The sequence below is a fragment of the Trachypithecus francoisi genome, unplaced genomic scaffold (assembly GCF_009764315.1).
Source record: "Trachypithecus francoisi isolate TF-2019V2 unplaced genomic scaffold, Tfra_2.0 Lachesis_group15, whole genome shotgun sequence".
In the NCBI taxonomy this organism is placed as follows: domain Eukaryota; kingdom Metazoa; phylum Chordata; class Mammalia; order Primates; family Cercopithecidae; genus Trachypithecus; species Trachypithecus francoisi.
The window spans coordinates 31,029,297-31,052,218 of NW_022681460.1; the positions used below are offsets into that span (position 1 = coordinate 31,029,297).

General features: G+C 42.3%; 1 non-coding gene across 1 annotated transcript; it reads left to right on the plus strand.

Annotated features, from left to right (window-relative positions):
• Nucleotides 1-16,696: 16,696 nt before the first annotated feature.
• LOC117098182 lies at nucleotides 16,697-16,800 on the plus strand. The gene has a single exon (XR_004443235.1). It is a non-coding gene; the product is annotated as a small nucleolar RNA U13 (small nucleolar RNA).
• Nucleotides 16,801-22,922: the final 6,122 nt, after the last annotated feature.

The following is a 22,922-nucleotide window of genomic DNA, read 5'->3' on the forward strand; positions in this document are numbered from 1 at the left end:
TTTGGAAAATCTTTTGAAAAAGATAAGCATTTAATGAAATAGCAGCTTAACTAAGACACCTACTAGGTAAATTTCTACTAAATTCTAAACACTATGAAATTCACAATACTGTGAAATTAACAGAACATATATATTTTATGTAAATAGGTAGAAAAAGATTGGTTAACCCATGGAAATCAGATAAAGCATTTACATTCTTGGTAATATTTTCTGAAATTAAGATTTGCCCTTAAGTTATAAAACCTACATTGGAAATGTGATGTTGTGAGTTAAATTCCTTATGTTTGAGGGAATTGTGTTCCCTCAAAATTCATATGAAGTATTAACCTCCAGTACCTTAGAATATGACTTTACTTAGAAATAGGGTTATTTCAAACGTAATTAGCTAAATGTAGTAGGATGGTCGCCTAATCCAATATGACTGGTATTCTTAGAAAAAAGGGAAATTTGGGTCGGGTGTGGTGGCTCCCACCTGTAATCCCAGCAGTTTGGGAGGCCAAGGTGGGAGGATCACTTGAGGCCAGGAGTTTGAGGCTAGCCTGGGCAATAATAAGAAACCTAATCTCTACCAAAATAAAAAAAATTAACCAGGCATGATGGTGGACACCTGTGGTCCCAGCTACTGAGGACAGCTGAGGTGAGAGGATTGCATAAGCCCAGAAGGTCAAGGCTGCAGTGAGCTGTAATCACACCACCACACTCCGGCCTGGGTGACATAGCCAGACCCTGTCTCAAAAAAAAGAAAAAGAAAAAGAAAAAGGACAGGGTGAAGGGGAGAGTGGGTGGGGTGGGAATTTGGACCCAGGCATGGGCCCAAGGGAATTTTGACCCACATGAACATGAACACGAAAATAGAGATTAGGGTAATGCTTCTACAAGCCAAAGAATGCCAAAGATTGCCAGCAGAACACCAGAAGCTAGAAGAGAAGTTGTTCTCCCTCACAGTCCTCAAAAGCAACCAACCCTGAAAACACCTTCTCAGAGTTGTTCTCTAGACTGTGAAACAATAAATTTCTATAGTTTAAGCCATCCAGTTTGTGGTACTTTGTTATGGCAGCTGTAAGAAACTAATACAGAGAGGATTGTGGTTATCAGGCTATCATTTGAAATATACCAGAATGCCCAGAAAATGAAGAAAGTGTTGTTTTGTTTAATTGTAGAGGCAGAGGTCTAAGTTGCTGAGGATGGTCTCAAACTCCTGGCCTCAAGCGATCCTCCCACCTTGGCCTCAGTAAGTGCTAGCATTACAGGCTGAGCCACTGCACCCAGCCAGCAAAGTGTTGTTGTACTTAAAGGTGATGGAGGATATCTGGTAAACTTGATAGTTTAGTCATAATAGCTGCCTGTGCGGTCACCACTGCACAGCATATTTGCAAAAGGCTGTCAAGATTAAGCAGTGACAGGGCTTGGGTGCCTCCCCTTCTACCAATGACTCAGGAAGCTACTTCAGAAACTAAAAAGACAAGGGAGACCCTTCCCTGTTCCCCTATGTCTTTGCTCAGGCTCTCTGCTCCACACTTTTTGCCTACTTATATTTTAAGACTCAAGCCAGGCATTAACTCCTCCAGGAAGCCTTCCCCAGTGTTTCAAAGCCAAGTTAGTTTTATAGCCTCACAGAGAAAGAGACACCTATCTGCATGTTTTCATCATTATCCTCACCACATTGCAATAAAATTCTGTTCATGAATCTGCCTCTCCTACCATTGTGTTAGCTCCTTGCCAATAGTATACTACCTTGCATGCTTCAGTAAATGTCCATTGAATATTTCTTAAACATTTTTTTATCACACTATCCTCAGTGGCCCACATTATCCTTGTTCCTTTATAGATCTGCTAAAATACTATAGCAACCCTTTTAGAATAGAAGGAAGCTGTTGGAAAAAAACAAAACAAAATGTACAAAAGTATTTATTAGGCTAAACTTGAAAATAAAAATAATACTCAAAAGCCGTAAGTCATGGCATAGTATATTTTACTTTTATTTTTTAGAGACAGGGACTTGCTCTGTCACCCAGGATGGAGTGCAGTGACACAATCAAGGCTCACTGCTGCCTCGACCTCCTGGACTCAAGTGATCCTCCTGCCTCAGCCTCCCAAGTAGCTAGGACTACAACCTTGCACTACCATACCCAGCTAATTTTTAGATTTTTTTGGTAGAGATAGGGTCTCAGTACATTGCCCAGGTTGGTCTTGAACTCCAGGCCTGAAGCCATCCTCCTGCCTCCATTTCCCAAAGTGCTGGGATTATAAGTGTGAGCCACCACAATATATTTGAGAAATGAATTTATATTGTTGATCAAGAGGAAAAAGCAGACCTTAAGATGGGAGGTCGGGGTAAGATAGTAACAAAGAGGAAAAAGAGCCAAAGGCAGTGGCTCATGCTTGTAGTCCCAACACTTTGGGAGGCTGAAGCAGGGAGGAGGTCAGGAGTTTGAGACCAGCCTGGGCAACACAGCAAGACCCCCATAGCTACAAAAAAAATGTTGAAAAAAAGAAAAAGAAAAAAGGAAAGAATAGGAAAAATAAAACTATATTTAACACATTAATAAGTTGACTCAGGTCACATGAGTCTAAATATACAGTACAACTAATGGCTCCATTGACCTACAGAGACCAGAATTGCTCTTGTTGTAATTAAAAAGCCTGTAACAAGTTTTAAAGGTTTAACATATTTAGAATAGTTTTACCATGACCTAGCAAGTATTTTCTGATTTGTACAATCTCAGAAGCCTCTGAAGAAATTAAACTATTTTACCAAGATACTGGTCTTGCTTGGTATTAGACCTTCCTAACACCTCCCAAAATATTCTCCAGGATCTGATTCTGTTGAGTCATTCTTTGACTAAAGCCAATAAAAGTAGACATAGCTGGGTAACATAAGACCTCATCATCCTGAGCCTGAAGATCATCTGCTTTTTTTTTTTTTTTTTTTTTTTTGAGACGGAGTCTGGCTCTGTCGCCCAGGCTGGAGTGCAGTGGCCAGATCTCAGCTCACTGCAAGCTCCGCCTCCCAGGTTTACGCCATTCCCCTGCCTCAGCCTCCCGAGTAGCTGGGACTACAGGCGCCAGCCACCTCGCCCGGCTAGTTTTTGTATTTTTAGTAGAGACGGGGTTTCACCGTGTTAGCCAGGATGGTCTCGATCTCCTGACCTCGTGATCCGCCCGTCTCGGCCTCCCAAAGTGCTGGGATTACAGGCTTGAGCCACCGCGCCCGGCCGGATCATCTGCTTATGTTAAATCATTTTCAAACAATTTTTTTCTGATGTCAAATAAAGATAAATGCAAATATATAAGGTGTGGGGAGGTGTTTGCTGACTTTTCATGCTGAGTTTGAATAATCATAGGCTCAGCATTAGGAACGGCAGTTCTAATTCAGGAGCCACATCAAATCTATATTCAGAACAAGGATTGTCTAGGGCAGAAAAATTGTTTAATCGTTGTGTAAATGAGTGCAGTTAGGGAAGAATAGACATTGTAATTCCTTCTGCATAAGATTTTGCAAGCTGGCCCAAACCTCCTCTAAGCACCATATTTGGAATACATAGTACCTTCTGTTGTAGATATTATGCTGACTAATTTTTCAGTTTTCATAATTTTGGATGTGGTCATTATTTTGAGTCGATTGGGTAGATCACAGAGTAAGCAGAACCATATATCTACTAGTGATTTCAAGAGGTCACGTAGTGCAATCCAGCCTCAAGGTAAGATTACCTGTTAACTACTCAAGCCAGACCAGTATCTGACTCTTCCTAAAGATTGTCAAGAACATTCAGAATCCCGTTCAAGTGTAAAAAACACAATTGCAAATTCTTTTATCGATTAAGTTGGCGCAAAAGTAATTTTTTTTGTAAAATTTTTGCCATTACTTTTAATTACTTTTGCACCAAGCTAATACAGCTTTCATCTCTTCATCAGTGACTGAGTTCTCCTTATACAATGCCCTATGCACTCCAGGAAATAAACCATAATTCACTTAGCCTGAGGAATGTTGAAAAGAAATTACAAGATAATCTCTGGCAGTCACATTAAAATATTATGAAGTCCTTATTTTAAAATTTGCATACTTTTCTTAAGTATATGCCCTCAAGTACCTGCACCCTTCTTCAAAAACTATTTACTCTTAACTTTACAGAAAATTCAAATGTGCTTGAGGATCTTATTTTCCAGGCCAAACCAACTGGAAGAATATACTAGGAGAGAGAAAAGAGAATTAAAGATGCTATACACTGGCTACAACAAGCAATACCATCACTGGGTAGCAATAAAAGAGACTGTCAGAAATAACTACAGAATTCAAAAAGCACAACAACGTTGAGACACCTACCTGTCAGGACAACTAGCCCAACCACAGCTCAACTGCAGCTGAGTCTCCCTTATATTATTATAACATCATATATAACAGTGGTAGGGTTGCAGATTTAACAAATAAAAATATAAGATGCCCAAATTCAAATTCAGTTTGAATTTCAGATTAACAAGGAATAATTTGTTAGTGTAAATATGTCACATGCTGGATGCAGTGGCCCATGCCTGTGACCCCAACGCTTTGGGAGACTGAGGGGAGAGGATTGCTTGCGCCAGGAGTTTGAGACCAGCCTAGGCAATATAGTGAGACCCTATCTCTATTTTTTTAAAAGTCACAAATATTACATGTATTTAGCAATCCAGTTTTTACTGGGTGCCCTGTATTTTATCTGGCAACCCAAAGTAAGGAGCACAAGACAGTGACCATGAGTCATCAAGAAAAGCACAAACTATATTTAGTATGCAGTTCTAAAAATGTGTAACAAACATGATATTAGAAAATACCCTGGCTGGGTGTGGTGGCTCATGCCTGTAATCCCAGCACTTTGGGAGGCCGAGGCTGGCAGATCACCTGAGGTCAGGAGTTCGAGACCAGCCTGACCAACATGGAGAAACCCTGTTCCTACTAAAAATACAAAATTAGCCAGGCGTGGTGGCATAGGCCTGTAATCCCAGCTATTCAGGAGGCTGAGGCAGGAGAATCACTTGAACCAGGAGGTGGAGGTTGCGGTGAGCCGAGATCGTGCCATTGCACTCCAGCCTGGACAACAAGAGTGAAACTCCATCTCAAAAAAAAAAAAAAAAAAAAAAAGAAAAGAAAAGGAAAGGAAAAGAAAACATCCCATAGAAGGTATTTAAGATTCAGATAAAGTTTCAGTTGTTTGGAAAGTTAAATACATGAAATACTTTGGACCATGCATGTTCTATTCACTGCAGAGTGCCAGCTATAAACTAAACAGTAAACATTTGATGAATAATGAAAAGCTTCACACACTATCTCCTCATTGGTGGGGGACCTCAAGCCCCTGAAGGTTGTCTCTAGCCCCACCTCATCATTTAGTTTTAGAATTCCTTCACACCTTCTACCGCAGCTGTCTGTTCCGTTGTCTTGCTTAAGTCCAAGCCTGACTCAGAATTGGTGTCACTCTCTGTGTCAGGCTCTCGTTCCCTCTTGTGCCTTTTGTCCTGTGGTTCCATGATGCCACCATGAACCTTCTCTGATGAGACTTTCTGAGAGAATGAGATGATGCCTGCACTTCCCCAATACTTTGGGCTTCCTCTGCAAGCCCTTTGTTATAAATGGTTAGCCAGGTGCGTGGTGTGAAGGAAATGAAAAAAGAGGCTCAACTCTTACCCCAGGAGCAGCTTTCCTAACCCCACCCACTGATAACAAGCATCACCTTGGGACTGATTATTGGTCCCTTGCAGTCCTCAGGGCTTGTGTTAAACTTAGGACTTTATAGAGTACTCAAAAAATTGCTAGATTTTATCTGAAACTTGTGTCCCACAGTTTGTTATATATTGTGGCCAGATGAGTACAAGGAATTGTCCCCATCTTGTACTTAAAGGAGATAGTTCACTCCTGGTAAGGTTTCCCTCTCTCTGAATAGTGGGGTCATGGAGTGGGTCCATGGGAATAAGACATTCCTACCTTCAAAGCTTACTTTCTATCTTACAAGCTTGTCTGAAAATTCTTTTTCAAAAGTCCCATTTATCATCATAATTTGGAAAAATAAAATATAATTTTTTTTTCTGGAGAAAAAAAGTCATCCCAGTTACCATCAATCTGGAAACTAAAAGCCAGTAAATCACACAATACTGTCTAGCGCATAGTAAACCCTTAGTTAGCCATGTCTATTATTATCATGCTAAGGAAAACGCCAAAATCTCCCCAATCCTTTTTGTCTATTAGATTGCCCACAGGCCAATTATGGCTGCTGAAGTCCAGTTTCTGAGCCAACTGCCCCCACCACATACACACCCAAGCAGAATGCTGCCAATGACCTTTATTCAATTTTGTCTTACTCCTGGGTGATGAGTTTAATTCTCACCTCTGACTGCCTTTCTAGGATGTTCCTTATTATCTTCTATTGTGTTTCAAAGGCTTCTTACATGTCTTCCCAAAGAAAAGTGGGAGTTCAGACTCAAAACTGTCAAACTAATATTCCCAACCTTTCTCCAGCTGACATTTCAATTCTAATTGGAGGCTAATCTTTTATTGTTTTGGTCATGCACAATTGTCAATTTAAAAATTCACAACCCTTCTGAAAGAAAGGTTATGAGAATTCATTGAGAAGAGAATCAGCCAGCCCAATTGCATGTTCTCTGATAAGCACACAGTACAGGAGTAGTGAATGTCAGGATTATGGCCTAATTTTCAACCTCTAAAACCTACTGTGCCTTTTAGGTTACAATAGAAGATAATAGTGATTGGGTTCATTAAACCTGTGTGTTGGCAGTTTATTTTGGAATATGAAAAGTGACGTGAAAGATGAGAATGGGGTGCACATAAAAACTATTTTGAACACCTAGAGTAGTCTTTCTTGTTTAAACAACCATGTACTGAGAGTCTGCTATGTCTAAGACGCTGTTTGACAACATGGAGGCTAGCAAGGTGAAGAAGACACCGCCCCTCCCTTACGCTTATAGTCTAGTGGAGGAGAAATGTACACAAATATCACTAGAGAGGGTGCAAAAGAGGGAACTCAGATAACATCCAGAGTTCCCAATCAGTGCAGTTGGGTTTTAGGGTATGTGTCACTTTAATCCTGCTTAGATAGTTGAGTTACAGCCTAAGTTGGCAATATGTGGGGGGAATATGGCAAAACCTACAATTACTTTTGCACCAACCTAATAAAAGTTGTTGTTTACAGAGGATCCCACCGTGGCCCAGGTGTGTTCTCAGTTTATCCTAATAAAAATCCTACATGGTCATAGTGTTAATCCCATTTTACTATTGAATTTGTGGCTCGTGCCTAAGGCCACACAGTCTAAAATGGAACAGAGTTGAGACTATTACTTTCTTTTTTTTTTTTTGAGACGGAGTCTCGCTCTGTCGCCCAGGCTGGAGTGCAGTGGCTGGATCTCAGCTCACTGCAAGCTCCGCCTCCCGGGTTCACACCATTCTCCTGCCTCAGCCTCCCGAGTAGCTGCGACTACAGGCGTCCGCCACCTCGCCCGGCTAGTTTTTTGTATTTTTTTTTAGTAGAGACGGGGGTTCACCGTGTTAGCCAGGATGGTCTCGATCTCCTGACCTCGTGATCCGCCCGTCTCGGCCTCCCAAAGTGCTGGGATTACAGGCTTGAGCCACCGCGCCCGGCGAGACTATTGCTTTCTATCACAGGGGTCATGTCTTAGTTATCTTAGTATCTCTGAGGACCATGGCATAGTGTCATTAACACATCTTCCAAGAAGTTAAGTGAACTAGAGCAGAGCTTCTCAAATTTAAGATGCATGTGAGTCACCTGGGGGATCTTGTTATAATGCAGATTTGGATTCTACCAGGTGATGCCAATGGTGTCCTACCAGGTGATGCCATTGCTTCCCCTGGTCTGTGGTCCACATTTTGAGTGGCAAGGAACCAAGAGGAATGAAAGGAACCTGAACTATCTATTTAGGTGAAGTAAAAGGTGTGGCTAACATAATGTGGGAATGATTTTTAGTGATCTGTAGATAAGTGCTAGCTGTGTTAGAGAAAAGATGAAAGACATTACTTAGGAAAGGCAAATAAGTCATGTGGGCCATGTCATTTCCCAATACTCTTGGAGAACTCAATCACTTAGAACAGAAACGTGTTCTAGTGCAATAAGTTCATCAATCATCTTTTAAAGCTTGGTACTCAAGTGTCAGGTTCCATGGAGAAACAAAACAGTGAGGGTGTATGTGGTGGCTCATGCCTGTAATCCCAGCACTTTGGGAGGCTCAAGGTGGGCAGATCACTTGAGGTCAGGAGTTCAAGACCAGCCTGGCCAAGATGGTGAAACCCCATCTCTACTGAAAATACAAAAATTAGCCGGGTGTGGTGGCAGGTGCCTGTAATCCCAGCTACTCAGGAGGCTGAGGCAGAAGAATCACTTGAACCTGGGAGGCAGAGGCTGCAGCGAGCCAAGATCGTGCCACTGCACTCTAGCCTGGACGACAGAGCGAGATTCTGCAACCACCACCAAAAAAAAACGCACAATGAGGCAGTTGTAGGAGACATGTTTTGTGCCCTCTGGAACTTAGTGAGACTCTCTTTAAAGACATTGTTTAGGCCGGGCATAGTGGCTCATGCCTGTAATCCCAGCACTTTGGGAGGCTGAGATGGGTGGATCATCTGAAGTTAGGGGTTCGAGACTAGCCTGGCGAACATGGCGAAAACTCATCTCTGCTAAAAATACAAAAATTAGCCAGACATTGTGGCGTGTGCCTGTAATCCCAGCTACTCAGGAGGCTGAGACAGGAGAATCGCTTGAACCCAGGAGGCAAAGGGTGCAGTCAACCTAGTTAACCACTTCTACTTATTTCCATTGTGATGCTCTGTAAAATGTAAATTAATCCATCTACTTCCTTCAGAGTTTCTTTGCCACCCAAGTCAACAGTGTGGAACATGCCTTTGGATCTTATTAGGTTGGTGCAAAAGTAAATGTGGTTTTTGCCACGAAAAAATTTAAATGGTAGTATACAAGGTGTTTGTTTCAAGTGTACATATCAGCATTTAACATAGAGAATTGCTATTTCCTTCATGACTTTTTGTTTCATCACAAATGGGGAGTAACAACAAAGTAGTGAAGCAAGACTCTATTAATCATGTATACCTAGGCTTTCAATTAACAATATGTACATTTTTTGTAATTTATCTTTTCTTGTTTTTCCTCTGATTCTTTTTTTTTAGAGAGAGACAAGTTTTGTCATGTGGGCCAGCCAGGCTGGTCTTGAACTGCTGAACTCAAGCAATCTGCCTACCTCGGCCTCCCAGAGTGCTGGGATTATAGGCATGAGCCACTGTACCCAGCCTGCCTCTGATTATATTTATTAAAAGATATGTCTATTAAATCAAATGAAAAAGGCCTTATATTTTATATTTTCTTTTTTTTCCTAGTAATTAATTTTGTTCTATTTACAAAATTATTGATCAACATGGATTGGGGAAAAAAGCTGTTTCTTCAGATAGTTCGAGAAAAACTTCTCTGTAGTAGTGTAGCTACCTGTTAATGACTACCACCATCTAAGCTAGCATGGTGAAAAAGAACACTATTAGCTAATATATACAGAGTGTTGACTGTGTGTCAGGTACTGTTCTGAGTGCTTTATGTGTGTTAACTTATTTAGTCTTATAAATTAGCTGCTATTGTATCACTGTTTTACTGATGAGAAAACTGAGACTTAGAGAGGTTGAGTCCCTTGCCCAAGGTCACACAGCACTAAAGTGGCAAAGCCCAGTTCTAGAGTCCATGCCCTTACCCACAAGGGGATATAAGACACACATTATAGTCATAGTTCACCTAATAGCTGCAGGCTTAGGTGACTCATTTAACTTCTGTGGGAAAAGAAAAGAAAGAATTAGAAAACATAACAAAAGCTGCATGGCAGAGTCCTTACAGTGTGCCAGGCATTGAGCTAAGTGCTTACTTGCGTGATCTCACTGTCTCCTAAGTGTGAGGTGATACAGGAAATGGCTTCAGGTAGTTGATGGCTTAGTGGTACATGGGCTAGGCAGAAATCAAATTGCATCACATATTGAGAAAGCTGTTCCCTCTTCAAGCCTCTGACTCCTAATTACACCTGGCAGAGAGTCTCCCTTGGTGCAGGTCTTGAATGACTTTCTAACGTCAACTTCCTTGCGTTATAAAAGAAGCGTAGGCCTTAGGCTTAACACTTTCTCAGGCAACAGAATCTTTAATTTTCATTGCACCTTCAATTTAGGGCAAGTAGTGTTGCATTTATAACAGTGACGTAAAATTTCCTTTTAAAACATTTATTGAAGTTTAAAAAGTGGGCAACAGAAAAACACCAAAAGGATAATAGTATAGGTCTTACACGGACTTGGCAAATGTTATGACTAAGGAAGTTTGGAAAATACTACGTTATCTTTCAAAAACTCAGTAAGGTAAGTACTATTCGCTATTTCTAGGTAGGAGATCTGGAATTTAGGAAAGTTCAGTAACCTTCCCAAGGCCACTCTGTAGGAAGTTGAGGAGCTGAGCTTCAAACCTGGAAGTGTCTGCTTCCGAAATCAGTGTCCTTGACTATGTATTGTCTCCTTAAGATGATGACTATGTATGTTTCCTGCCAGGACTAGCACTCTAGACTGCATATACATCATGATTTGAAAGAACAATTATCAAAGTGTGGTCCTTTCAGGCGGTCCTCTAGGTAAAGGTATTTTCACCAAATACTAAGATGTCATTTGTGTCTTTCACTCGTTTGCTCACCAGTGTACGGGGGAGTTTTCCAGAAGCTACGTGACATGTGATATATCACAGCACATTGAGTACAGAACCACATATGTGAATCCAACTGTCTTCTCTTATGCTGGACATTAAAAAAGACTTGCAGAAACATACATGATGCCATTCTTCTCAGTAAATCTTTTTTGTTTGTTCATTTGTTTTGGAAAATAGTTTTTTTTTAAGTCATTTTTGTTAACATGTCATGGGTTTATTGTTATTTTTAAATGAATTAGTAAACACTTGAAACATTTATCCATCTTCATTTCTAAAACAATAAACATCAATATGATATAGCCCACATAAACAAGTTTTTTGGGGTTGTCAAGAACATAAAGGGGACCAGGAATGGTGGTTCACCCCTATAATGCTAGTGCTTTGGGAGGCCAAGGCAGGAGGATAGCTTGAGTCCAGAAATTTAAGACCAGCCTGGGCAACATGGCGAAATCCTGTTTCTACCAAAAGTACAAAACTTAGCTCGGCATGGTAGCACACACCTGTGGTCCCAGCTACTTGGGAGGATGAGGTGGGAGGATCACTGGAGCCTGGGATGTTGAGGCTGAGTGAGCTGTGATCACATCACTGCACTCCATCATGAGTGACAGGGCAAGACTCTGTCTCAAATAAATAAATAAATAAATAAGAGGCCAGGCGTGGTGGCTCAGGCTGTAATCTCAGCACTTTGGGAGGCCGAGACGGGCGGATCACGAGGTCAGGAGATCGAGACTATCCTGGCTAACACGGTGAAACCCCGTCTCTACTAAAAAAAATACAAAAAACTAGCCGGGCGAGGTGGTGGGCGCCTGTAGTCCCAGCTACTCAGGAGGCTGAGGCAGGAGAATGGCGTGAACCTGGGAGGCGGAGCTTGCAGTGAGCTGAGATCTGGCCACTGCACTCCAACCTGGGCGACAGAGCGAGACTCCGTCTCAAAAAAAAAAAATTATAAATAAATAAATAAATAATAAATAAATAAATAAATAAAAAGAATGTGGCCGGGCGCGATGGCTCATGCCTGTATTCCCAGCACTTTGGGAGACCGAGGCGGGTGGATCATTTGAGGTCAGGATTTCGAGACCAGCCTGGCCAAGATGGTGAAACCCCGTCTTCAATAAAAATACAAAAATTAGCCAGCCGTGGTGGCAGGTACCTGTAATCCCAGCTACTCAGGAGGCTGAGGCAGGAGAATTGCTTGAACCCAGGAGGTGGAGGTGGCAGTGAGCCGAGATCGCACCATTGCACTCCAGCCTGGGCGACATCCATCTCAAAAAAGAAAAGAAAAGAAAAAGGCCGGGTGCAGTGGCTCACGCCTGTAATCCCAGCATTTTGGGAAGCCGAGGCAGGCAGATCACCTGAGGTCGGGAGTTTGAGACCAGCCTGACCAACATGGAGAAACCCCGTCTCTACTGAAAATACAAAATTAGCCGGGCATGGTGGCGCATGCCTGTAATCCCAGCTACTCGGGAGGCTGAGGCAGGAGAATCGCTTGAACCCGGGAAGCAGAGGTTGCAGTGAGCTGAGATGGTGCCATTGCACTCCAGCCTGGGCAACAAGAGTGAAACTCCATCTCCAAAAAAAGAAAAAAAGAATGTCAAGGGGTCTGGGGTACAAAGGTTCAGTTAGGAGAAATAAATAAGTATTTAAGGTGATAGAGATATTAATTAGTTTAATTCAGTCATTCCACATTATATACATGTATCATAACATCACTGTGTACCCCATCATTATATAGTTAAAATTTGTCAAAGAAAGCTATTTTATAATTTAAAAGAAAATAAAAAAGTGTGAAAGGTCTTAAGATGGATATGTGATAGAATAATATTTTTAATAATTAATGGTAACTTTTTTGTCTCATATTTCCACCCTTCTTTTTCTCCTCCACTCTGTTCCATTCGAGCAGGTAATCCTAGAATCACATTCAAACGTGATTCATTGCTTCAGAAGAGGAGCATTACCAAGTGGAAAGCAGAAATGGTTTCTAGCTTTTGTGTTTCCAAAAAGCCTAAACCTATTAAGCAAATTATGCCAAGTGCTTTGAGGCAGTAATAACAAAATGGAGCAAGTGCCACTCAGAAAAAACAGCAGCAGTATTGAGAGAGGGCAGCTTTCCCAGGACTAGAAAAATATTTCTAACTTCCCGAGAGTGGGTGTAGGGAAGAACAAAGACAGGAGGGAGATTAGGGGATCAAAACAGAGAGGGCTGGGCTGAAGAGGCCAGGAAGACAGAAACCAGGCACATCTCAGCTACAGTGGGCCATCTTCCAGAGTCCAGGGGCCACCTGGGAGCGGGGAACTGCCATTGCCTAAATCCAGAGTCTCTGAGAGCCAGCTATCCCTTCTCTGTATTCATGACTGTCTGCAGGAGTAACACCATTTGCCTCAAGCAACCTGAACAACTGCACCTTCAGAACATCCTTAGCCCATCAGAAGCCCAAGGAAGAGTAGCTGGGGCCCTGGATACCCAGAGGTTTGGTGAAAGTCATGTGGGAATCAGCTCTAGACTTTATATGGGGAGATTCTGCCTGGAATAAACTGCAGGTCCACCCTGAGCTGGGAGAGCAGTTCAACACACCAGAATATTAGGATCACCAGACAGACCTGCTGGGAGTCTATAGCAAATAAGGGCCTGTGCTGTGTTCTAACAGAAGCGCCAACTGATTGTATGATACTTGATTGAGGTCAGCTTACACGTTTTCTTGGTCCAGTACGGGGGGATTTGCTTTGGATAGTTGTTCTCATCAGAGTGCTTTTGGGTAGAAAAAACTCTGCAGGCCCCCTGTCTTTCTTCACATCTAGCCCATCCACTCATTAACATTCCTGCCTGGCCCCTGAGGACATCTAAGTTTTCTGAGCCCTCCTATGCAAAGTGCTTGACCTACAATAGGGGATTCCTTGAGATGAAACCCTGACACTCTACAAAATCACAAATATGTGCATTTTTCTAAGGAGCAAGTCTTAGCTTTCATCAACTACTCAAAGGAGTGTCTGATACTTGAGTTGGAATCCTGGCTGCTGTTTACTAGCTGTGTGACCTTGAGCATGTCACTTAACCTGTCTATGCTTCCATTTCCTTATCTTTGAGATAGGGATGGTTATTCATTCATGTATTTACTTATTTATTCAGAAACATAGTCTCACTCTATCATCCATATCATCCAGGCTGGAGTGCAGTGGCACAATCATAGCTCACTGCAGCCTCAACCTCCTGGGCTCAGGTGATCTTCCCATCTCGGTCTCCCAAGTAACTGGAACTACAGGCACATGCCACCATACCAAGCTAATCTTTTAATTTTTTGTAAAAACAGGGTCTCACTACATTGCCCAGGTGGCATTCGAACTTCTAACCTCAAGCAATCATCCTGCCTTGGCCTCCCAAACAGCGATATTAAATGAGCTAGTATATGTAGAGGGCTTTGAATGACCAACTCTATGTAAGTGTTGGCTATCGTTATTATAGAGGACATAGACCACAGAGGGGATGGGAAGCCTGTGTCTAAGGGAAGACCAGTGTAGAGAGGAGAGTGCGTACACTTTTGTTAAAACAAGCCCATCTTCAGGATGTAGCCTGCACAACCTTCAGAGCTTGCTTATTCAGCAAAGGGTCCTGGCATAAACCTCACACTGGAAATGGGCAGCGAGGCTATGCTGCCTGTGGCCAGAAATGTGCTAGTTGCTAGGTTATTAGTGTACCTCCTGTTCTAAGAAAGACAAGGATCTGAAGGTGACAGTAAGAGGGGGCCTGGAGTCATAATCTTGGAGACCACAATTCTGCCCTAGAAGCCAACGTCCCCTAAGTTCTGGGCTCTAGTCGCCAAGCTGGCCTGGAGCAGGAGGTATAGCAGAATCAGACAGCAGAAACTGGAAACCTTCTCCTCCACTTTCTAGCTGAGTGTTCTTGGGCAACTTACTAAACCTCCCTAAGCCATCATTTCCTCTTCTGTCAAACTGAGCAATAATATATGTACTATGGGCAAATAATTAATGTATGCAAAGCACTTAGCAATTACATAGTGAGTGCTCAATAAACAGAGCCAATACTATGGTAACGCCGCAGTACTGAGATCAGGCTGACAGGGAGCTGAGTGGCAACTGATCAGATGGGGAATCCTAGAAGAACAAGTTGAAGGACTAGTACAGTGATGACACATTTGGTCCCTTGTGCAATTTTTTGCTTCAGCTTGCCTGAAAGCCTGGGATCACAGATTTCTTAGGGCTCTTTGGGCTTCTTAGGAACCAGGAGGGAGGAAAATAAAGATCAGAATATTCTTTCAAAACCATTTCCTCCCTCTCCACCCTAATATTCCTATGAAGAGAACTTGTGACACTGCTTATCTTAACAGAAATCCAATCAAACTAGCCTAAGGACACAGAACTTTCTCACAGGCCTGGAGAAAGGGTGTGATCAAGGCCACAAGCCCTCATCTCTTCTGCTTCCAAGGTATCCCTGTTTCTTTTCATTCTGCAGACCTACTTTCTCTTCTTTATGATGTACATGATAAAAAATGGTTGACCCAGACAGCACTGCATGATTTCCTGGCTTAAATACAGCAGACTAGAGGTGCCCTATTCTCCAATTCGAATTCCTAGAAGAGGGAATTTATTAGCCTGGCTCCTATCACACGTCTGCCCCTGATACTCTCAACCAAATGTACATATATATGGAATGGGAGGATTAAACAGATTGAGTAGTACAGACATATAATTTCAAACAATTTGCAGAAGAAGAAAACCAAATGGCTAACAAACACTTGAAAAGATACTCATCTTCACTAATATTCAAAGATATGCAAATTAGTACAACAATGTAAGGTACTAATTTTTTTTTTTTGAGACAGAGTCTCGCTCTCGCCCCGGCTGGAGTGCAGTGGCCGGATCTCAGCTCACTGCAAGCTCTGCCTCCCGGGTTTACGCCATTCTCCTGCCTCAGCCTCCCGAGTAGCTGGGACTACAGGCGCCCGCCACCTCGCCCGGCTAGTTTTTTGTATTTTTTAGTAGAGACGGGGTTTCACCGTGTTAGCCAGGATGGTCTCGATCTCCTGACCTCATGATCCGCCCGTCTCGGCCTCCCAAAGTGCTGGGATTACAGGCTTGAGCCACCGCGCCCGGCCAAGGTACTAATTTTTTTTGGACTATCAAGTTGGCAACAATGAAAAACAAAGGTAATTGAAGGAAACTTGCTAAGAGAGGAAGGTGATATGATTTTTCTGGTGTACTATTGGGCATTATGTTTTAATATTTTAAATGTACATAAGCTTTAACCCAGTTATTTTGCTTACACGAATTTATCCTAAGGAAATAATCAGAACATGCATAGGCATATATCTACATATATGTTTATTGCAGTATTTTAGTATTTAAGAAAAACTTAGAACATCATACATGCCCTTCAGTGGGGGGTAGAGGTTATGGTACAAAATAATACCGAGAGACCATTATGAAAATTATGAAGAACAAGATGGATTGGTATGTAAGATGTATATGACAAACTGTAGGGGGGAAAAAAAAAAAGCCAGGCATGGTGATTCATGTCTGTAATCCCAGCACTTTGGGAGACAGAGGCAAGTGGATCACTTGAGGTCAGGAGTTTGAGACCAGCCTGGGTAATATGGTGAAACCCTGTCTCTACTAAAAATACAAAAATTAACCAGGCGTGGTGGCACACACCTGTAGTCCCAGCTACTTGGGAGGCTGAGGCACAAGAATCATTTGAACTCAAGAGGCAGAGATTGCAGTGAGCCAAGATCATGCTACTGCACTCCCGCCTGAGTGACAGAGCAAGAATCTATCTCAGAAAAAAAAAAAAAAAAAGGAAGGCACAGAAAAGAGTAGATAATATGACCCCATTTTTGTTAACATATAGAGTACATATTATGTACTATACATAGTATTTTGGAGTACATACATATATGTATACACACATATATATTTGTGTGTATGTAATATGTATCTGAAAGAATACATATTAGATCCTTTTGTAGTTCATGAGCAAGATGATTGGGTGATCCCACACATGTGTAAGATGTACCACCCTCAAACCTTGTTACAACATTGGCATATTACCCATCTGATATGAAAAAAACATATGAAACTAATAATTGTGGCCTCTGGGAATGGAATTACGTGAACTTTTCACTTTCCACTTTATCCCTTTTCATATTGTTGAATTTTTTTTTAAGCATGAATTACTTTTACAATCAGAAGAAAAGCAGTAAGAGATTCAATTTTGCGGGGGGGAAAGAGTACAGATTTCATATGTGAAAGGAAAATATCGACTATTTTAAAATTTAAGAAGGAAAACAAAAAATCCAATATTGTCCCAGTAACAATCAGGCATAGCAGGTGGCAATAAAGTCTGCCCCTGCCCGGGACCTGGGCTTATTAGGAGGAGCTCTCTAGGTTGTACAAGAGAAAAGTCAGCTTCTCCTAGCACCACAGAGTACATAGGGCTATCCTTTTTTTTTTCTCACTCTATTACCCAGGCTAGAGTGCAGTGGCATGATCATAGCTCACTGCAACCTTAAATTCCTGGGCTGAAACAATCCTCCTGCTTCAGCTTTCCACATAGCTAGAAGTAGGATGCATTCCACTATGCCCAGCTAATTTTTAAAACTTCTTTGTAGAGATGGGGGAGTGTCTCACTATCTTGCTCAGGCTGGTCTCTAAATCCTGACCTGAAGTGATCCTCCTGCCTCAGCCTCCCAATGTGCTGAAGAGTACAGGCATGAGCCACTATGCCTGGCCTAAGGACCATCCTATTTGAAGAATCTGGCTTACCTACAACCCAAGGGCCTTTCTCTTCTGCTATAAATGAATTAATGAACTTAATTAAATCGAATTTAACTCTTCAGCCAAGGCCAAAAATAATATATTTTTACATTTATATATGAAAAGAACAGACAGGTAAATGATGAGAAATGAGGTATGCAACCGAGTGAGGGTTTGGATATAGGAAGACCTAGAGGCCCAACTGAGAAACTGGAGGTGGCCTAGGGTAATTCCAGAAACATATTTACTTGCTATCAAACATGGGTTTGTATGGGTGCTCAGATTTTTTTTCTTTCTTTCTTTGTTTTTTTTTTTTTTTTTCTGAGATGGAGTCTCACTCTGTTGCCCTGGCCAGAGTGCAGTGGTGCCATCTTGGCTCACTGCAACCTCTGCCTCCTGGGTTCCAGCAATTCGTCTGCCTCAGCCTCCTGGGTAGCTGGGACTACAGGTGTGCACCACCACACCTGGTTAATTTTTGTATTTTTAGTAGAGACAGGGTTTCACCATGTTGGCCAGGTTGGTCTCAAACTCCTGACCTCGTGATCCGCCCACCTCCCCATCCCGCCCCGCACCGCCAAAGTGCTGGGATTACAGGCATAAGCCTCCATACCCAGCCGGATGCTCAAATTTTAAAAAGAAACTTGAGTAGGTTGAGAAATTAAGATCCTCACCAGGATAACTGTTATTTTTCTAAGTGTTTCCCTTTGGATCTTTCCTTTCTTCATGGGAACATACTAAATGTTCAATGCCACAATGGATTTCAATGGGGAAAAATTAATCTTGCTTTGTAGACAACTTTACAGGAATGCCTCAGTTTCATACACTGCAGGATAACTGTATTAATTTGGCGTAGATAGAAATTTCAGTTAACATAGTCTTTTTTCTTTATTTGCAGCAGTTCACCAATAATGCATTATAGAGCATTGCTCACCCTCAGCACTAGAACTGAGTGAATCATCTGTTGAAATGGAGGCATCTATTCACCACAGTACTTTTTCAAGCCTCTAACACCTTGACAGGCAAACCTCAAAGGAAGTTCTGCTTTCCTCTTCCTTTAGAACTCCCCCCTAAGCAAGAAACATTTGCTGAATGCCCAGCTGGGGACTTCAACATTGTTAGCACATGTTAGCAGCCTTCCAAAAATGTTTACAGTAATGGTAATGTTGGTAATAATACACCATTGGACTTATTGCAAAGACAATTTTTTCAATGTTTGTTCATATAAAACCTGCCAAATTGTTGCTATTAGAGTTGGTCATTCCCTACATTATGAGATTCCTAAAATGAAAATAGCAGTAATAGATCCTGAGAGCTGCGAGGTCATTTTGTTCAGGTTACATATTAAGGACACGAGTCTTTGGAAGATTGGGAAAGTTGTCTATAGTTTCACGACTATGAAATGGCAGATTTTTTTTTCTCCAAACCCCATGCTTTTTTTTTTTTTTTTTATCACAACTGTGCATGCCTCTCTCAGCCCCATATCTGCCCCAGAGATGTCAAACATTCCCTCCTCCCTACCCATATGCTGCCTTGGAGACTCTGCCCCGCTCCTGACTTGGAAGGGAGAGTACTACCTGCCATGTGACTGTGTCCCACCAGTCTCAGTTACTGACCTCGGAGTAGACATCTGACTCAAGCTGGGTTGATCGAATTCTCTCCCAGGAATTTGGAATAGGGACAAAAGGCTGAGTCATTTAGCTATGTGGAGCCAAGCCACAAGGTCATGCCCAGCTGGCCTGCCATAGCAGGCCAAAACCTCATGCTAGCCACAGTGAAGGGAAGCTGAGAAACCATGAGTCAGCAGAAAAAATTCATGTGCAAACAAAAGAGCACAAAGATGGGGCAGACCGACACCCAGAGTCAAACAGAGAGGCCATGTACCTCGAAAGGCAGAGGAGAGAGAGAGAGAAATAAAATCTGCATAATCCCTTTCTTGGTCCTATAATGCCCAGCAGCTGTATCTCCAGTGCTGGCTTATTGTGACCCCATAATAACCTCTGCCTTTTAATCAACCTTCTTTTTATTTGAGTTAGTGGAATTCTGTTCTTGCATGCAAATTCTTCCTAAGACACTTCACAATTCATATTGGATATATTCTGGGGTAGAAAAACTATTCTGCTCTTTATGATGATTATGGAAATTGAGGTTTTATCTCAAAACCCACAACAGGCTGAGCAGCTCTCTGCATTCTCTCCACTAATTATCCAGACTCGGAAGACTGAGCTTTCAAGGTGAGTGGTTTTCAGAACTTCAAATGGGAGCCAGCCCCATTCTGGGTCTCTTTCCCCAAGGATATCTTAGAGATACTCAGTTCAGGAAGAGAGATCTTATTGTAGTATGTAGTTGCCACCTTGGGAACATATGTCAGGTCTTCCTAAAGTCTTTCTGCTTGAAGTTCCCAAGAAAGTATTGGAACCTGATTTCTCATAAAGCCACTTTTCCTTTAAAGGTACTTGTGGAATCTCTACAGGCCCAAGGTTGACATGACCATATCCGTGAAAAGCTCAGGTACTATTTCTGTGCTAATCTATTTAGAAAACAGAAATACTTCATTTTAAAAATTCTACTTACCTTTCTCGCCAGGAGCGGTGGCTCACACCTATAATCACAGCTCTCAGGGAGGCAGAGGCGGGAGGATAGCTTGAGCCCAGGAGTTCAAGACCTGCCTGAGCAATATAGCAAGAGCCTGTTCTCCACAAAAAGGAAGAAAAAAAAAAGACAAAAAAAAAGCGTAAAAATTCTACTTACCTTTCTCAAATTATTGGAGCTAATCCTAGTATAAAATAGTGGAGAAATGGTTGAGTAAATTAGAGTGCATCAGCTGGTGGAATACTATGCAGATGTTAAAAGGGATAACTAACAAGATTAAACAACATGAAAAGACGTTTTTGATTCAATGAATGAGGAAAAAGGCAGAATACAAAATTGTAAGTATCAACCTTGTAAGTATCAACCATGTAAAAATGGGTTTACATAAGGACATTTTTCTTGGTAGTCTTTTTTTTTTTTTTTTTTCCAGATAGAGTTTCGCTCTTGTTGTCCAGGCTGGAGGCTGGAGTGTAACGGTGTGATCTCTGCTCACCGCAACCTCCACCTCCTGGGGTTCAAGCGATTCTCCTGCTGTGGCCTCCCGAGTAGCTGGGATTACAGGCATGCGCCACCACACCCAGCTAATTTTGTATTTTTAGTACAAAATTAGTAGAGACAGGGTTTCTAGTATTTAGTTTTAGTAGAGACAGGGTTTCTCCATTTGGTCAGGCTGGTCTCAAACTCCCCACCTCAGGTGATCTGCCCGCCTTGGCCTCCCAAAGTGCTGGGATTACAGGTGCGAGCCACCACGCCCAGCCTCTTGGCAGTCTTTAACAAGGTAATTGAGGTTGCCACAACCATAGATCTTGGTACATAAGATAAAATCTATTGAGAATTTCTGCCTTAGAGGATTTTGGCTAAGGTAATGTCACTGTCCTAGTTCAGTTCCAGAATTTGTTCCTATATTGTCCAGATTCTGTGCCTTGTGCTGATCTACTTCTGTGCTAGTCCATAGCACTCTCAACTGATGGGACCCACTAATGATAGAGTTCTCAGTCTCTCTGTCGGTCTCAGTCTGTCTGTAGTTACTTAAAGTCTGCTGTGGAGATCTTTTGCTTCGCACCACACAAATGTTAAAACTACATTTAAATCGCTTTCATTTTTTTCCGCCTACTCTTTTCCAAATCTGTGTCAAGGTGGAGATATGACTGTCCTTCAGTGTGCTAATAATGTCTGCAAAGTTTCTGGGAATACCTGCCAAAGCCAGGGTGAGAGGGAGACACCTTGAATCTCTCCCTGCATTTGGTGGGAAGAAAACAATTTATAGATTGAGTGCCTCCTGCAAGCCCTTTTTTGTTGTTGTTGTTGTTACAGAAAAATCCTTTTATGACTGTTTTCTGTTCCAATCATGAACAGAAGTCTCCTTGCAAACACTGGCCTCCTGCTGCTTTTCAAGGGTTTGGTGGCCTAATCATTTTGTGCCTGCCCTAGTGGACATTTTTTATGTTTGTGGCTTCTTATCGTCCCTTAAAAGCCCTTCCCATATCAAGGGAATTTCTACATTTTGAGTACTGTTTTTCAAGGTAAAACTAGAACTCTCTATTCTAGTCTCATCTGCGGCCAAGGTACAAGCATGTGACCTAGTTTTTGCAATCAGATGTAGCCATGCAACACTGAATGCAGAAGATAAAACCATGAGAAAGCAGGTGTCATGCAGAATCTGTTTTCTGGTGAAGCTATGGAGCTTGCCAGTGGCACAGAAATGGCCCAGCACCAGTGTTGGTACCCCCAGCAGAGAGTTAGTGCAGCCACAGTGCCAACGCCAGCGGCATTCTCTTCTATAACAGTCCAGCAGTATGATTTGGATATAACTTCCTGCCAGGTAACCCATTACGTGATTCTCTGGCCCTTCCAGACAGTCTGTACTATCTAATACCCTTTAATACTTTCATTTTATTTTATTTTCATTCTTTTTTTTTTTTTGTCACTCTGTAACCCAGGTTGGAGTACAGTGGTGCAATGTCAGCTCACTGCAACCTCTGCCTCTCTGATTGAAGTGATTCTCCTGCCTCAGCCTCCTGAGTAGCTAGGACTATAGGCACAAGACACTACACCCAGCTAACTTTTTGTATTTGTAGTAGAGATGGGGTTTCGCTATGTTGACCAGGCTGGTCTCGAACTCCTGATCTCAGGTGATCCACCCACCTCGGCCTCCCAAAGTGCTGGGATTACAGGCGTGAGCCACCATGCCTGGTTCATTTTATTTTTAAACTAGTAAGAGTGGAGATTCTGTTGTTTGCAACCAAAAGTCTTGAACAATATACCTGCATTCATGATTTTACATTAGGCTGAAAGACTTAAAAGTGGGCCAGGCACAGTGATTCATGCCTGTAATCTCAGCACTTTGGGAGGCCGAGGTGGGAGGATCACCTGAGGTCAGGAGTTCAAGAGCAGCCTGGCCAACATGGTGAAACCTCATCTCCACAAAAATACCAAAAAATTAGCCGGACATGATGGCGGGTGCCTGTAATCCCAGCTGTTCTGGAGGCTGAGGTGGGACAATCGCTTGAACCCAGGAGGCAGAGGTTGCAGTGAGCCAAGATTGTGCCATTGCACTCCAGCCTGGGCGACAGAGCAAGACTCTATCTCGAGAAAAAAAAAAAAAGTGATTTATTTTTCTCGTTCATCATGTTTCCCCAGCCTGTAGATATAAATTTGGTCACTTTTTTTTTTTTTTTGAGATGGAGTTTTGCTCTTGTTGCCCAGGCTGGAGTGCAGTGGCACTATCTCGGCTCACTGCAACCTCCACCTCCTGGGTTCAAGTGATTCTCCTGCCTCAGCCTTCTGAGTAGCTGGGATTACAGATGCCCATCACCATGCCCAGCTAGTTTTTTGTAT